The following is a 13,147-nucleotide window of genomic DNA, read 5'->3' as shown; positions in this document are numbered from 1 at the left end:
TTGCTCATGGACATCATGCACTCATATTCATCACTAGTTCATTCTCTTGCGTACCAACGGAAAATTTTCCGAGGTGTAACATTCTCCCCCTCTTAAGAAAATTCGTCCTCGAATGTTAAAGTCTTCGGGGATTCTATAAAAATTTCGCCAGAGTTTCCCCTACATTATGGCACTGCCATCCTGCCACAACAACCCATAATATCGATGCCACACAGGGCCACTACATAATAACATAAAAATTGGCCACACACGACCCAAAAGCATAAAAGGAAAACATGCATACCTTATGATCTCGACATCTCATTTTGTACTTCTTCCAAGGGCTAAAATAGATGTGGGTATTTGGATTGCATACTCTCTTCTGCTTCCCACATCATTTCCTCTCGATTGTTGTTCCTCCATAAGACCTTAACTGAGGCCACTTCTTTGTTTCTAAGTCTCCGTACTTGCCTATCTAGCATGGCAATGGGTATCTCTTCATAAGTCAATTTCTCTGTTACTTGCACATCATTCACTGGGACGATCCTAGTAGGATCTCCAACACATTTCCGAAGCATCGAAACATGAAATACTGGATGAACTGACTCCAAGTCTGGAGGTAGATTTAACTCATAGGCCACTTTTCCTATCTTGCGTACAACTTCGTATGGCCTAATATACCGGGGACTGAGCTTCCCCTTTTTGCCAAATCTCATTACGCCCTTCATCGGCGACACTTTCAAGAATACCCAATCTTTCACTTCGAACTCTATGTCTCTTCGACGATTATCCGCATAGGACTTTTGACGACTTTGAGCCGTTAGCAACCGATCTTGTATGAGCTTAACTTTCTCTATTGCTTGCTGGACCGAGTCTGGCCCTATCAACTTAGTTTCTCCGGTTTCAAACCACCCAATTGGGGATCTACACTTTCGCCCATATAAAGCTTCATACGGTGCCATTTGAATGCTGGAATGGTAACTATTATTGTAAGCAAATTCAATGAGTGGCAAATGATCATCCCAATTTCCTCCAAAATCTAACATACATGCTCGCAACATATCTTCAAGAGTCTGAATGGTACGTTCGGCCTGCCCATCGGTCTGTGGGTGAAACGCCGTGCTAAGGCGCACTTGGGTCCCTAAACCCTCTTGGAAAGACTCCCAAAACGTAGTTGTAAACTGAGTCCCTCTATCGGAGATAATAGATACCGGAACGCCATGGAGTCTCACTATCTCTTTAAGATAAATCTTGGCATAATCTTCTGCCATATAGGTCGTTCTGACCGGTAAGAAATGTGCTGACTTTGTGAGTCTATCCACGATCACCCATATAGAATCATATTTACGTCGAGAACGGGGTAACCCTGTGATGAAGTCCATATTAATCACTTCCCACTTCCACGTCGGGATTTCTATAGCTTGCAACAAGCCACCCGGCTTTTGGTGCTCGATCTTTACTTGTTGGCAATTAGGACATTGAGCTACAAATTCCGCTACGTCTTTCTTCATCCCATTCCACCAATATATAGACTTAAGATCATGATACATTTTCGTCGCTCCGGGGTGAACGGAGTAACGGGAACAATGAGCTTCCATCAATATTTGGTGATGTAGACCTACCACATCGGGAACACATAACCTGCCTCGACATCGGAGAACTCCGTCTTCCGTAATATCAAATGATGACTCCTCCTTCTGAGGGAGTGTATCTCTGTACTGCATTAGCATGGGATCCTCATTTTGTCGCTCTTTTACTTCCGCTACTAGCGATGAAACTGCTGAATTCTGAATAGTAGCTCCGCTGCTACCTGAGTCCACTACTCGGACTCCTAGGCTCGCTAACTGTTGAAGCTCACGGGCCATCTCTTTCTTTTCTGGTCGTACATCACTTAGACTTCCCATGGATCTGCGGCTAAGAGCGTCAGCCACAACGTTAGCCTTTCCGGGGTGATACAAGATATCAACATCGTAATCCTTTAGCAACTCCAACCATCGTCGTTGTCGCAAATTCAACTCTTTCTGCTTGAAGATATACTGAAGGCTCTTATGATCTGTATAAACATCCACATGGACACCATATAAATAATGTCGCCATATCTTTAATGCATGGACCACTGCGGCTAATTCTAAATTGTGGATTGGATAGTTCTGTTCATGTTTCCGTAATTGTCTAGAAGCATACGCAATCACCTTACCATTTTGCATCAATACACAGCCTAGCCCGACGCTTGAAGCATCACAATAAATAACATATCCTTCCAATCCCTCTGGAAGTGTCAAGACTGGGGCTGAAGTCAATCGGTCTTTCAACTCTTGGAAACTACGCTCGCAAGCATCTGTCCATTGAAACTTAGCTGACTTCTGAGTCAACTTGGTGAGTGGCGCAGAAATAGAAGAAAAACCCTCAACAAATCTTATGTAATATCCTGCTAAGCCGAAAAAGCTACGAACCTCTGTAGGAGTCGTGGGCCTTGGCCAAGTATTCACGGCCTCGATCTTTTGGCTATCCACTCGAATACCATCGGCTGCAACGATATGGCCCAGAAATGATACCGAGTTCAACCAAAACTCACACTTGGAGAGTTTTGCAAACAACTCTCGAGCTCGAAGAACTCCAAGGATAATTCGCAAATGATCCGCATGCTCGTCCTCGAATCTAGAATACACTAAGATGTCGTCGATGAATACAATTACAAATAGATCCAGAAAAGGTCTGAATACATTGTTCATTAGGTCCATAAACACTGCCGGGGCATTAGTTAACCCAAACGACATCACTCGAAACTCAAAGTGACCGTATCTTGTTCTGAAGGCCGTCTTAGGGATATCTCTTTCCCTGACTCTCACTTGATGATACCCAGACCTCAAATCAATCTTTGAAAACCACTTGGCACCTTGCAATTGATGAAATAAGTCATCGATCCTCGGGAGAGGACACTTGTTCTTAATCGTCACTTTTTTCAATTGCCGATAATCGATGTACATTCTCAAGGAGCCATCTTTCTTTCGGACAAACAGTATGGGCGCTCCCCACGGGGACGAACTAGGCCTAATGAAGCCTTTTTCAAGCAAGTCTTTCAATTGCTCCTTCAATTCTTTCAACTCTGCGGGTGCCATTGTATAGGGAGGAATAGATATGGGTTTAGTGTCTGGCAACACATCAATCGCAAAATCGATCTCTCGCTCGGGAGGGAGGCCTGGAAGCTCTTCCGGGAACACATCCGGAAATTCGTTCACTACCGGAACTGACTGAAGAGTCGGCGACTCAGCTTCTACATCTCGAACTCGCACTAGGTGATAAATGCACCCTTTCGTGATCATCTTCCTTGCCTTTAGATAGGAAATAAACCTACCTTTTGGTGATGCCGTATTTCCTTTCCATTCTAAGACTGGTTCTCCCGGAAATTGGAAACGAACCATCTTCATTCTACAATCAACATTGGCATAACAAGAAGCCAACCAATCCATGCCCATAATGACATCAAAATCTACCATCTCTAGCTTATGCAAATCAATCCTGGTACGACGGTCACAAATCACGACTACACAACCTCTATACACTCGGCTAGCTATCACCGATTCGCCAACGGGCGTGGACACCTCAAAAGGTTTGATCGACTCCGGCTCGACTATAAATCGACCCGCAATGTATGGAGTAACAAAAGACAATGTAGAGCCCGGATCAATAAAAGCATATACATCATGAGAGAATACCGATAATATACCTGTGACCATGTCAGGAGAAGACTCAAGATCTTGGCGTCCAGCCAAAGCATAAATACGGTGTTGTTAGTACTGGGAGCTCTTCCTCTACCTCTACCATGGTCGACTGGCGCATGTGAACCTGGCCCCGTAAGGCGTACAGATGCCGAAGATCCGGCTACCGACCCTGATGGCTGGGTCCTACCTCTACCATACACTGAGGGGAAAGCACGGATAATATAGCCCGGTCGACCATATGAATAGCAAACATCTGAACCCAATCGGCACTGTCCCCAATGCGACTTCCCACACTGGGAGCATCGTGGCACAGACGGCTTTGAATGGCCTGAATCACCTCTAAACTGGGACCCTGAATAACTCTGACTCGGCCCTGAATGAACAAATCTATCAAGGCCTTGGCCTGAAAACCGTGGAGGTGGACTGGTCATGGAATAGCCCGAATGGCTGGGAAACTGCTGCCTGTGTCCGCCTCTAGACTCGCCCCTCGAACCCGAAGGTCTAGCCCTCTTGTTATGCCCCCTATCTTGCTCCCGTTCATTTCTCCGCTGCTGTAAGTGTTCCTCTAATTCCTGAGCATGTGTCTGAATGCGTGCAATATCCATGCCATCCTGAAGGGACGCAGTCAAGCATTTATCCATCAAGTGTGGCCCTAGGCCTTTCACAAATCGGTGCACCCGATCGCCCATATCTGTCACCATGGCCGAAGCATACCTAGCCAAGGAGTTAAAACGGAGACTATACTCTGTAGCACTCATGTTACCTTGCCTCAAATTCAAGAATTTATCGGCCCTAGCTCGCCGAACTTCTGGAGGCATGTAATGACGGAGAAAAGCATCGACAAACTCTTGCCATACCGGCGGAGGTGCATTGGCTCTCCGTGAAGCCATCCAAACCGTATACCACTGGATTGAGACGTCCCTCAATCTATACGACGCTAGCTCCACCGACTCGGTGTCTGAAGCATGTATCAATCGGAGCGTCCTCAACATACCGTCAATCAAGTCCTGAGGATCCTCCTCCGGTTTCGACTCAAAGAATTCCGGGGGTTTCAAAGCAATGAAGTCACGGGCCCTTGCACTAACAGCCCTGTCACCTTGCCCTGCGCTTGGCCTCTGAGTCTGGGCCGCAACCAACTGAGTCAACAAATTAATGGCCTCACTCACATCTTGGCCCGAAGCATTCGGTGGAGGAGATGGAGCTAGGGCTGAGGCTCCCACGTGCTCCTCGGTAATAGGCACTGTCTGGGAGGACTGAGATTGAGCTGCACTATGGGACTCATCTTCCTCTACTACCGGTGGGGGTGCTCTTTCAGCCCACTTTTCTGCCACCGTCTTGCCCTTTTGGGCTGCTGTAGCCTTTTTCTTTTTAGGCATCTCTGAAATACACAACACACGATTTAGGAACAAGAATTTCTTACATCATAGCTCTATCGCACGATTCTTATGAAGAACGAAGGTCATATATTCCTAAAATGTCCGCAGCTTCTTGTTTATAAGTGTGGCGCGCAACACATCCATAACCAAGACTCTACTAGACACGGCTCGTAGACACACCCTAGGACTGAACTGCTCTGATACCACTTTTGTCACGACCCGGCTAGGGGGCCGCGACGAGCACCCGGTGCTACCCCAGTCGGGCACCCCCTCATCGTACATAACATAACATCTAGGTGAACCATAAGTCAATTCGTGTTTTTCCTTTTAACGTTAATCATATTGATCCCATTAGATGACCATCATCATTTATCATACCATAGGCGTCTATGCCACATCATAAGTACAAGGCCGACGAGGCCAACAAAAGATATACAAAACATGGGCCGACATGGCCGAACATCTCTACCCACATACACATGACTATGAGTCTCTAAGAGTATGACATATCGTATGAGCGGGACAGGACCCCGCTATGCCCATAATTATGTACACAAAAGAATGAGTACCCAAAAGCTGCGGCTCCGAAAGAAATGGAGCTCTACTATGCAATCTCTGGATAAGCAGCTATGGATCAAGCCTGTCTCCCTGTGCACCTGCGGGCATGACGCAGCGTCCACAAACAAAAGGACGTCAGTACGAAGAATGTACTGAGTATTTAAAGCATGATCAACATTGATATATATATATATATATATATATATATATATATATATATATATATATATATATATATATATATATATATATATATATAAGCATAATACCTAACAGAAGAAATAGCGTAGGAGGGGAGACAATAATGTCATCGTCATGGCACTCACTTACTTTCGTAGGGACTTTCCATTCCTCATACGTACTCGTATACATACATCATCATCCATATTCCATAATAGTCCTCGTACCATAATTGTGCTCACATTCGTATTTAGTCTTATCACATTCATATTCATATTATATACTTGGTCATTTCATATACATAACATTTACATAGCATACCCGACCTTATAGGATCGGTGTTCATACATATATACTTGGCCAACCAAGGCTCAAGATCATACATACCTGGCCCTACCAAGGCATCAGGGTTATCCGTACCATCTGCAGAGGTGTGCGCGCGTTACGTAATCGTATACATACTTTATACACAATCATATACATATATCCTACCCGGCGTTATAAGCTCGGGGTATCATTATAGCCCTTCATAGGCACACATAAGTATAATATCCCGTAGGCACCTTTGGTATTATTATTATTATTATTATCGTCATCACTATCATCATCATTACTGCTACATCCATATCTTAGGCTTACTCGTCATATGAGGGGCGTAGTACAATCGTAGTACATGTTAAGGATCGTGAGCTTATGAGCTCGGAATGTCAATCACTTGAATACAACATACTCATATAGAGGAATTAGAAATTTGGCCAAGAACCATGCCTTATGAAAGAAGGGTTAGCCTTACATACCTTTTCGTCGGACTATTCTACACTTGCACGTTTCCTTCCAATGCTAGCGTCTATACCTTCAGTAATATCATAACAATGGCCATTAGTCATTCACATCATCCACATTATCTAGATTTCTCAATTTGCTTCTAATTCTCCCATATTTATGGTCATGACCTCCAACTTCGTCCATTCGTCTAAAGTGTCGAGTTCATGATCTTAGAACCCTTTATAATACATTCATATCGTAACACAACAACATTCATAATTCAATTCAAACTATTCCTCAAAATGTCACTATTCACTATTCATGACCTAGTTGACCACATTTTCTACAATCCATGTATTTTAATTCTCCAATACCTTAAACATCATGTAAATATCATGAATCTTACCTTAGAAGTTGTAGGAACAAGCTTTGGTTGATAATACCCCACTTTGAGCAAAACCCTAGTTTTTCTCCATTTGCATTTCTTGATTTGAATGGTATTTAATGGCTTGCTTACACTTGATTCACTTGTTTATGTTGTTGGTGGCTTATAGTCCTTGAAAACTTATGAAATAAATGTAGAGAGATGATTCTAGAGAGAAGTGGTGTAATGTGGAAATGAAATAAAACAAGTCTTGATCCTCATATTTAATGAATTGAAAAATCTGTGCTGGGTGAACAGTGGTCGTCCATGGAGGTTTACGGTCCGTATTTCAGTTTACGGACCGTCCCTCGTGGTCGTCTTTAAGCTTAAGCAGAACCAGAAACTTAAGGCTGCATGCATGGTGATTTACGACCATGGTTTACGGGCCGTAAATCACTTTACGGTCCGTAAACCTGGTCGTATTTTACCATTTCTCGGCTGGGCAGAAAGCTGAAGCTTTTGCATGGCAGTTTACGACTGCCAGTTTACGGACCGTATAGCAATTTACGGTCCGTATTTTGCAATTTACGACCACTGGGCAGTTGCAATTCTGCAACTTCCCATATTTCTTAGACTTCTCATTTTAATCACCCCCGTCTATGCACATGCATTGCTCACCTTGTATCTCATCTTAACTTAGCCAACTTCCTCGTCTCACATCGGATACTTTCGAAATCTCGCCTAAGGTCATCAAACGTCGTTTCTTGCTCATGGACATCATGCACTCATATTCATCACTAGTTCATTCTCTTGCGTACCAACGGAAAATTTTCCGAGGTGTAACATTCTCCCCCCCTTAAGAACATTCGTCCTTGAATGTTAAAGTCTTCGGGGATTCTATAAAAATTTCTCCAGAGTTTCCCCTACATTATGGCACTGTCATCCTGCCACAACAACCCATAATATCGATGCCACACAGGGCCACTACATAATAACATAAAAATTGTCCACACACGACCCAAAACCATAAAAGGAAAACATGCATACCTTATGATCTCGACGTCTCATATTGTACTTCTTCCAAGGGCTGAAATAGATGTGGGTATTTGGATCGCATACTCTCTTCTGCTTCCCACGTCATTTCCTCTCGATTGTTGTTCCTCCATAAGACCTTAACTGAGGCCACTTTTTTGTTTCTAAGTCTTCGTACTTGTCTATCTAGCATGGCAATGGGTATCTCTTCATAAGTCAATTTCTCTGTTACTTGCACATCATTCACTGGGACGATCCTAGTAGGATCTCCAACACATTTCCGAAGCATCGAAACATGAAATACTGGATGAACGGACTCCAAGTCTGGAGGTAGATTTAACTTATAGGTCACTTTGCCTATCTTGCGTACAACTTCGTATGGCCCAATATACCGGGGACTGAGCTTCCCCTTTTTGCCAAATCTCATTACGCCCTTCATCGGCGACACTTTCAAGAATACCCAATCTTTCACTTCGAACTCTAAGTCTCTTCGACGATTATCCGCATAGGACTTTTGACGACTTTGAGCCGCTAGCAACCGATCTAATGGCTATATATCTATCATTATGTAAAAAAAATATAAAAATCTGTTTAAGTATCAAAAACGCAATAAAGACGAGAATGATCATGTGAGGATAACATCTTAATGTTTCTCTTGGTATTTTAAAGCATATTTCAGAAATGATGAAAAAAGAAGAACATATGTGTGTTTGCGAGGCACCAATATGTCACAGATTTTGTCCTCCCTTCCATTCCAGGAATTAATGGCAGATTATTAAGGTTTAGAAAATACACTTTTAGAAGTAACACTATATACTTGAAATCTAAACTTCAGCTTTCAAGATAAATGAGGTTAAGAAGTTTGTACCTGAGGCCAAAATCACCACTGTAAAGGGAAAAAGGAAAAATAATTGCAATTCTTAAACTCTGCCTGCACTATCCTTTTTCAAGCCGCCACCTATATGTTTTACGGATTGTACTTGGTTTGAGTGAATGAAAGAATGATGCCCTTCTAATCAATTTACGTGCTGTGTTCTTTGAGAGTGGGCATTGCTTGGGGCCCACTAAACATTCACCTAGTCTAAAGTAAAAGTCCACACCTAATTATTAGAAAAAGTGGGGTAATGCCCAATGTAAAGTTACTGTTAGTGCACCTTCCTGTAGGATATAATTAATTTATACTTCTACATAAATTTTCTACAAGTATTCAGGTACTGCACCTATAATTATTATCAAGGCATACGTAAATGAACCCATAAAATAGTTAAATTCTAAAATTCAGAAATTACTCAAGATCCACCATAAGAAATTATCGTTTGTTACATTCTCCCTTACTTATTCACTTAACCACTTTGTGTACTTATAAAACTTTAACTCTCCGTCAAATACTTTATTTACCAACTTATACCTTCTATGGGTACAAATAATATTCCTTTGAATAGACTATTCATACTCATTAAATAAATATATTTCAAAAGTATCCGCCAATTAAATTACCGTGCCACGAATTTCCGCAAGTCAAGAATACCCTTTAAACTACGAAAAAGGTATTTTAGCGAAAACGAGTTCACAGGTGCTAAACGACCAAACGGGTCGTTATATCAGATACCAATCAAACAATCGCTCGTCCTCAAGCGACAAGGGTAAAGGTGGAGAAAAATAGGTACCTGAATTGTCGAACAACTGAGGATATCTACTCTGCATGTCCGCCTCGGTGTCCCAAGTAGCCTCTTAAACCGGACGGTGCTTCCACTGCACCTTGACTGAAGTAATTTCCTTGGACCTCAACTTTCTCACTTGCCTATCCAAGATTGCTACCGGCTCTTCCTCGAAGGACAGATTCTGATCAAATAATACTGAATCCCACCTAATGATATAAGACCCATTTGAATGGTACTTCTTCAGCATGGAAAGATGTAATACCGGATGAACACCTGCCAAACCTGGTGGCAAAGCTAACTCATATGCCACCTCGCCAACACGACGAAGAATCTCAAAAGGGCCAATAAACCTGGCTCTGATACAAACTTGTCACGACCCAATTCGCGAGTCGTGGTGGCACCTACACTATCCCTCCGAGTAGGCGAACCACATTACTAATGACAAGTTAAATAAGCGTAAAATCTAATAAGAATAAGTTATCAAGTCTTAAATACTTATCATAACTAGAAATGTCACGACAACCCCAAAATCTGGTTAAAGGGTACAAGAGCGCTAACATAATACGGAATATAAGTCTGAAAATACCCGAAGGCTACATATTGTCTGTGGAATACAAAAACAGAAATAAATAGAGGAGGTCCTTCAGAGGCCACGGATAACCAAGTAGCTCACCCTGAATGACTGAAAGATGTCACCCTCGCGTATCAACCACGGGGTGTAGAACTGGAGCCTGGATCGTACTCTGCACTCAACAAAAGTGCAGTAAGAGTAGTATCAGTACAACACTGGTACCGGTAAGCATCATAGGCCGACAATGATTAGATAACACATAAAGAAGTGGAAACTAACAAGTAGCACATAGAGCAAACAGGTATGGTCACATCTAATATACAAGTAAAGTGTAAAGGAATCATGAGATCAACCAAGACAGATATAGTTCACCAGATGATCAGTCAAATGTATAAGTGAATGAATGCAATGCAATGCAACAGTCACCTCTCTCACTCCACTCTCGTACACACATGCTAAGGGCAGTGCCTCAAAGCCATGACCCATGGGGGACCCGCGAAGTCCATGTACCACTCATGCTCTCCGGCAGAAACCTCGGAGGCTTTCAATCACTCTCAATCACTTAGCTCACCATCATCACAAGAATAATATGGAAAGCATGTCATGCATGATATCAGTCTCAACAATATCACCAATGTACAATCAACAAATACAAGTCATATTAATGTTATCATTCCTTTTCGTATGATGAGGGAGCTAGTATATGACAGAGGTACAAACAGGTGATAATCACAGAAAATAACACATATGGCGACCAACCCACATAACAGGTGACAGAGCCAACCTAATTGGAATCCCCGTCACTTTCTACAACTACATACGATTCTCTAATCAGAGTCTAACTAAAGTAGACCATAACCTACCTCAATGCCGAACAGGTGCCACGAACTCTCACGCCAAAGCTTTTCCCTTCTGAAGTGCTTCCGAACGGACAAAGTCTATCAAATATATAATCTACATTAGAATACGAATCTAAGAACACCCATACTGCTATACTTATATTCGAAACCCCAAAACGTGCCCTGAAAAGTGATCCTCAGAAAGGCAAAATTGGAATTTTATTGAAAAATCATTCCACCCATAACCTAAGGGTCATATATCCAGAAAATTAGTCAATTTCATCCACAATGGACTCTCAAATCATTGATTCTCCCTTCTTAAGGCTAGGGCTCAAAACCTTCAATTCCCAAAATTTTTAGAATTACAATACCATTTTTCATACCTCAAATACCAAGAACTTGAAGGTGTTCATATAATCTAATACAGCTATATGCAATTATATATATCCAATATATTAAAATTTAACGCTGCAACCTAATGCACTAAGTGAAGGACGAAATCAGAAGCAATTCTTTTGGACACAGTGATCGACGAAAGCAGAAGTAGTTTTTATTATTTAAAGAAACAGCGGGCAACCCTTAAACCAATATAAAGGAACCATAAATCCTTAACTTTAACAAAAACACTACCATATGAAATTATTTGGGAGTTAGTAATAATGCTTTATTTTGTATAACTTCTCCCAGTTGATTTTTTCCATATTGTATAATGTTCCTATCTATTTTTTTTCCTGCTTAACGGAAGGTCCTGTTTGAAATATTTAAAAGTAGATTTGAGCATGTTTTAATTATCAAGAAGAGAATAATAGTCAAATACATGAAATATAAAGCAAATGTACCAAATCACTTTGTCATAGTGCACACAATCTCCATAAAAAAATATGCAGATCCAAAAGTCATACGTTAACCTAATATATTTTGCTCAATCATTACTCCTATCATAATGGTAGGTTAGAGCACCTATTTTAAGTCTTTAAAGAAAATATTGAAGTTTCCCTACCGCACGTGGCGTAATTAAAACATGGAAAATTATACCTAGGCTTCATACTATATTAATCATAAAGGTACTTTCACAATTTTGCCAAATAAAATTACTCCTTTTTCGTTGCTACAGTGGTCCGACAATCCTAATGGCTATATATCTATCATTATGTAAAAAAAATATAAAAATCTGTTTAAGTATCAAAAACGCAATAAAGACGAGAATGATCATGTGAGGATAACATCTTAATGGTTCTCTTGGTATTTTAAAGCATATTTCAGAAATGATGAAAAAAGAAGAACATATGCGTGTTTGCGAGGCACCAATATGTCACAGATTTTGTCCTCCCTTCCATTCCAGGAATTAATGGCAGATTATTAAGGTTTAGAAAATACACTTTTAGAAGTAACACTATATACTTGAAATCTAAACTTCAGCTTTCAAGATAAATGAGGTTAAGAAGTTTGTATCTGAGGCCAAAATCACCACTGTACAGGAAAAAAGGAAAATAATTGCAATTCTTAAAGTCTGCCTTCACTATCCTTTTTCAAGCCGCCACCTATATGTTTTAGGGATTGTACTTGGTTTGAGTGAATAAAAGAATGATGCCCTTCTAGTCAATTTACGTGCTGTGTTCTTTTTTTGAGAGTGGGCATTGCTTGGGGCCCACTAAACATTCACCTAGTTTAAAGTAAAAGTCCACACCTAATTATTAGGAAAAGTGGGGTAATGCCCAATGTAAAGTTACTGCTAGTGCACCTTCCTGTAGGATATAATTAATTTATACTTCTACATAAATTTTCTACAAGCATTCAGGTACTACACCTATAATTATTATCAAGGCATATGTAAATGAACCCATAAAATAGCTAAATTCTAAAATTCAGAAATTACTCAAGATCCACCATAAGAAATTATCGTTTGTTACATTCTCCCTTACTTATTCACTTAACCACTTTGTGTACTTATAAAAATTTAACACTCCGTCAAATACTTTATTTACCAACTTATACCTTCTATGGGTACAAATAATATTCCTTTGAATAGACTATTCATACTCATTAAATAAATATATTTCAAAAGTATCCGCCAATTAAATTACCGTTTCACCAATCCCC

Source organism: Lycium barbarum, chromosome 3 (assembly GCF_019175385.1).
Source record: "Lycium barbarum isolate Lr01 chromosome 3, ASM1917538v2, whole genome shotgun sequence".
Lineage (NCBI taxonomy): Eukaryota > Viridiplantae > Streptophyta > Magnoliopsida > Solanales > Solanaceae > Lycium > Lycium barbarum.
Note: the sequence above shows the minus strand (reverse complement) of the source record.